Raw genomic sequence first — 6000 nt, forward strand, 5'->3', positions numbered from 1 at the left:
CACCTTTTTTTTTTTTTTTGCCAGTCCTGGGGCTTGAATTCAGGAGGTTTTGTCCCAGAGCTTCTTTTGCTCGAGGCTAGCACTCTAATACTTGAGCCACAGTGCCACTTCTGGCTTTTCCTGCTTATGTGGTACTGAGGCAAGCACTCTACCGCTAAGTCACATTCCCAGCCCCTGCCTCACTTTTTTTTTTTTTGTCGGGGCTTGAACTCTGGGCCTGAGCGCTGTCCCACAGCTCTTCAGCTCAAGGCGAGCGCTCTACCACTTGAGCTACAGCGCCACTTCCGGTTTTCTGGTGGTTTATTGGAGATAGGAGTCTCACGGTCTTTCCTGCCCGGGCTGGCTTTGAACCGTGATCCTCAGATCTCAGCCTCCTGAGTAGCTAGGATTACAGGCGTGAGCCACCAGCGCCCGGCCCCTGCCTCACTTTTATAAGGTCTCAATCCCTCCAGCTAAAGTATGTTACAAAGCTTGGTTGAAAAGTCAGATCTAAGATGCCACAAACTTTGCATCAATGAACTGGAACCCTCTACTATACAGCCTAATCTAAACAATGATATAGAAAAGTCCAGAAGAAAACCTAACATCAGTGTTTTAAAGACCGTGGATATCTCTTGTCCCTATAGTTTAGTCATCAATGCAGAAGCCTGGCTCTGCTCTACTAGGATTAGCTATGTACAATACCAAATGCTCTGTAGACTGTTAAACACAATGGTGGAAGGGAGCAGGGCCTTTCTCTCTGCATAAACTGAATAGAGGTTACAGGGACCAGCTGCACTAAGGCAGCCTTGTCTTTGAACTCTTCAGCTCATAAAAAAAAAAAAAAAAAAAAAAAGATCACTATAACCTAGCAACAGCCGACATGCTTCCTGCTCCTAGGGATTTATGTGTAGGATCTACACCATGACCTTTTTGTGTCTGGTTTCCTTCTCTCAGCCTGATGTTTAAGCACTTCCAATCTTTTCTTTGCTGGTTCATAACATATTGTATCTGTGGACCACAGCTGGTGTATCAATTCATCTACAGGCTTGAACCCAGGGACTGGGTGCTGTCCCTGAGCCCTTTTTTTTGGGGGGGGGGGAGTCTGGTCGTGGGGCCTGAATTCTGTGCCTGGGCACTATCCCTCAGCTCTTCAGCTCAAGGCTAGCGCTCTACCACTTGAGCCACAGCGCCACTTCTGGCTTTTTGCTTATATGTTGCTGAGGAATCGAACCCAGGGCCTCAGGCAAGCAAGGCAAGCGCTCTACCACTGAGCCACCTTCCCAGCCCCCCTGAGCCTTTTTGCTCAAGGTTAATGCCCTACCACTTTGAGTCACATTGCCACTTCTGATGGTTAACTGGAGATAAGTCTTCTGGACTTTCCTGCCCCAGCTGTCTTTGAACCATGATCCTCAGATCTCAGCCTCCAGAGTAGCTAGGATTACAAGCATGAGCCCCTGGCACCTGGCTGTCTCCACCTTTTGACAAGTGTGAAAAGTGCTGCTTTGAATCTTTGTGTACATACATTAGAGTACCCCTTTTCAGGATATTAACATATGCTAATTCTCCACCTCTCACCCTCTATCAGTACACTAGGGATTTAACTAGGGTCTTCAGTTTGCTAAGCAAGCTTTCCACCACTTGAGCCAAGCCTCAAGCCTTAGTTATAAGGTAATTTTGTTTTACTCTTGGTGAGAATCACCAAATTGTTCTACAGTGACTAAACTATTATACATTCTCACTAGTATTGTCTAAGCATCACCTTTTCTCCTCCCCTCAATCCTGGGGCTTGAACCCTGGACCTGGGTGCTGTCCCTGAGCTTTTTTTTTTTTTTTTTTTGCTCAAAGCTAACACTACCACTTGAGCCATTGTTCTATTTCCAGCTTTTTGGTAGTTAATTAGAGATAAGAGTCTCACAGACTTTGCTGCTCAGGCTGGCTTTGAACTATGATCCTCAGATCTCAGCCTCTTCATTCTAGATTCTTCGCATGTACACTTGTACATGGAGTTTTGGGTATTCAAGTATTCTGTAGCATAAGCCAGTACTTTATTACTTTCTATTGCTAGTTAATATTGCATTACATGTGTACACCACATACTCTATGTGTGTACACTGGTGTTTAATTTAGAAACTGATGGAATCTGAGTAATCTCCATCTTTTGGCCAGGTCTGAGTGCCATCAGCCTCTGTGCAAAAATACGTAATTGCTTTCAATTCACTTGAGTCCATAACTGCGAGTAGATCTGTAGGTCATAGGGTAATTGCTTTACTTTTGGTGTGGTCACTAAGCTGGTCCACTTTACATTCCCACCAGCAATCTGTAAACATCACCCTCCATTCTTGTACTTGGTCCGTTTCCTCCTCCCTCTTTCCAGGAACGTGATCTCCACTAACCTGCTTGCCCCTGGGACAGAGGCCAGAGCAGCTGTGCCTCATCAGCCATAGCCTTCAGCCTTGCCTTACAGGGCAGGATGATCGAGAGCAGGGAGGGCAGGCTACCACTTCTGGAGGGTCAATAAGATACATTACCATAGCCATTCCTGTGAAGCTAGAAACCAGAGACTTCCAATTCCTAGGTCTTCATATCCCACCCCACCCCCCACTCCCCACCCTAAACTCCTCCACAACAAAGCTGAGGATGGATGGAAGCAGCTCTGACGGAGGCCTCGGGCCTGCTCACTTGAAGCTCGGGTGGAATTCGGAAGAACTCAAGGCCTCAGCTAATTCTAGCCCCAGCTGCTTGGGCGGGGCGCAGCCAGAGGCACAGACGCGACAGGAAGGAGAGGCCCCGCCCCCAGGGTTACTGCCGGTCACTCACCGGGCCTTGGGGTTATTTTCGTTCACTCGGCCCACAGCGCCTGACCCGGCGCAGCCAATCAGCAGCCTTGTATGCCTGCTTGTACGCCTGCACCCGCTCCAATCTGTAGGCGTGGACCGTAGCCTGGACGCACCTCGCACGGAGCTGTGAGCTTCCAGTCCTGTTTGGAAGTGGGAAATGTGGGGGCGCGCTTTCAGACGGAGCTCAGTGCTCACTAGGATAGTTCTTGCAGAGTTGCACGCCTTCCCAACACAAGCCTTTCATTGCGGGGACAAAACGGAAGGAGTTGCCAACCCTCCCCTCCCATGATGCCAGGGTGGTCTCCACAGCGTGCGGGAGACCTGGTCAAACCCAGCAGGTGGTAGGGGGGGCTCATTTCTATTCTGATAAACTGCAGAGCATCACATAGTTGGCAGCACAAATACGTCAGCAAAGAGGCCAAAAGTTGGATTGCTGTAGGTGTAAACGTGCAAGGAAAGCACCCACAAAGGAACGGTCCAGGCTAATATCACAAGGCATGGAGGGAGGGATGTGGAGAGTGGGAGGGAAAACAACTGGAGGCTTCTAGGGGATCTACATAGTTTCTTACCAGACAAGGAGTGGCCAGATATGTTCACTCAGAAAGAAACAGGAAAAACTTGTGCATAAGGAAATCGCCGTTCTGGCAACAGCAGAACAGGGTGCTGGAAGGTTGAATCTGGCGTTGGTATAACTGGTGAGGAGTCTAGACCTCCAATCTGAAGAGTGCTAAGAGAGAACAAAGGAAGGGCACGTAGAAGCAGAATCAGTATTACTCCACACAACCCAATGGGAGTTACTGTCTGTTTTTCCATTAGAATGATGCAAGTGCATGGAAAGTGGTATTTCATTATTTTGATGTCTCTCATGACGTTTTTTTTCATGTGCTCATGTGCTCATTTCTATATTGTTGCATAAAACTGAAGGTGGGGGGGTATGGGAGGGCAAGGATGGTAAGAGGAAACAAAGGAGGAGGCGACAATGCTTGATAAGAGATATACTCATTACCTTGTTCATGTAACCCCTCTGTACCGTATTTTCACAATTAAAAAAAAACTTACTAATTAAAAAAAAACTGAAGGTACAAGGTGTTGAAAGACCAAAGAGGTAGACAAAGCCAGGATTGCATAAAGCTCAATTGATTAGCCACTTAAGAGTCAGAAGCACTGTCAAGCCACATCAAGACAACAGGATCCAAACTGTCCCAAGTCAGAAAAAAGTGGTTTATACTAAGGTACAAAAGCACACCAGAGTTAAAGGCAATATATCTGGGTTTTCTCAGAAAACATTAACAAGTCAGTTACAAAATAGGAGTTGGCAGAACTCTTCTGATAAGTCTTTATAGGTTATACAACTTTATAGGTTTGGAATGCTTGATAGGGTCACCTGGTAGGCAAACTGGCAGTTACAACAAAGGAGGCTGTAGTTAGGTAAAGCTGGATGCCTACATACATCTTCTTAGGACTGTAAGCCTTCAAATATATACTTTTTAGGGGGTCCGGTCTTGAGGCCTGAACTCTGGGCCTGGGCACTGTCCCTCAGCTCTTCAGCTCAAGGCTAGCGCTCTACCACAGCGCCACTTCTGGCTTTTTTCTTTTTGCTCATGTGGTGCTGAGGAATTGAACCCAAGGCCTCATGCATGCAAGAACCCAAGGCCTCATGCATGCAAGGCAAGCGCTCTACCACTGAGCCACCTTCCCAGCCCTTAAATATTTTATCTAAGTGTTTTTTTGTTTTTTCCTGCCAGTCCTGGAGCTTGAACATAGGGCCTAGGTGCTGTCCCTGAGCTTCTTTGCTCAAGGCTAGTGTACTACTACTTGAGCCACAGTGCCACTTCTGGCTTTTTGGTAGTTTATTGGAGATCACAGACTCTCCTGCCCAGGCTGGCTTTGAACCATGATCCTCAGATCTCAGCTTTAGGAGTAGCTAGGATTACAGATGTGAGCCACTGGAGCCCAGATTTAAGTATTATTACCTGCTACTGACTTACCATAAACAATTTGCAAAGTTTTCTACAAATTTGTGGATTATCCTTATACCCCAGGCCGGCTTTGAATTTGAAATCCTCCTAACTTCGGACTCCTAAATGCCTGCTCTCCTCTCTCTCTCTCTCTCTCTCTCTCCTCCCTCCCTCCCTTCCTCCCTCCTCCCTTCCTTTTTTTTTTTTTGGTCAGGCCATGGAGTTTATAGTTATACGCTATTCCTGAGCTTTTTTGCAGCACTACTTCCAGTTTTCTGGTGGTTAATTGAAGAAAAAACTCACAGACTTTCCTGCTCAGGCTGGCTTTAAACTGCCATCCTCAGATCTCAGACTCTTAAGTAGCTAGTATTACAGGTGTGAGCCACCAGTACCTAGCCTCTTTCTTTTTCTCCCACCTTCTTCCTCTCCTTCCTTCTTGTTTTCCTTCCTTGTGTTGTTATTAGGGCTTGAATTCATGGCCTAGCATTTTTTGCCCTTATTTTTTTTTGCTCAAGATTGACATTCTTCCACTTGAACAACAGCTCCATTCTCCAGGTTTTTAGTTTCTTTTTTCTTTTTCCATTTTACTTTTTTTTTTTTGGGGGGGTCTGGTCGTGGGGCCTGAACTCTGGGCCTGGGTGCTGTCCCTCAGCTCTCAGCTCAAGGCTAGTGCTCTACCACTTGAGCCACAGCACCACTTCCAGCTTTTTTTGTTTTCTGCTTACGTAGTGCTGAGGAATTGAACCCAGGGCCTCATGCATGCAAGGCAAGCGCTCTACCACTGAGCCACCTTCCCAGCCCCTCCAATTTACTTTATTGTTGTTTTAGAGGTGATTACACAGTGGGGCTGCCTTTATATACATCTGGAAATAAGTACATTTCCTTTGCATAGTGTCATCTGTTCCCTCATTCTCTCCTATTCCCTCTTTCCCATCTCTACCCTCAGGTTACATAGTTCACTTTCATCAATGTCCAGTGCAGCCAGAGTACTACACTGCTGTACTTTTCACCCTTTTTCCGCTGATTCTTTGCCCTCCCCCCAGTCTCCCTCAGACATGGATTTGAATATACCATATATAAGGTAAAGAATACAGTGTCAACAACAACAACAAAAAAAAAACAAAGTAAGAAAAAAATTCCAGTTTCTTGATAGTATCTTTTGAAGCACAAGAGTTTTTAATTTAGTTGAATTCCAAATTGCCATTTTTTTTTTTGTCGGTCAA

Source organism: Dipodomys ordii, unplaced genomic scaffold, assembly GCF_000151885.1.
Source record: "Dipodomys ordii isolate 6190 unplaced genomic scaffold, Dord_2.0 Scaffold36, whole genome shotgun sequence".
In the NCBI taxonomy this organism is placed as follows: domain Eukaryota; kingdom Metazoa; phylum Chordata; class Mammalia; order Rodentia; family Heteromyidae; genus Dipodomys; species Dipodomys ordii.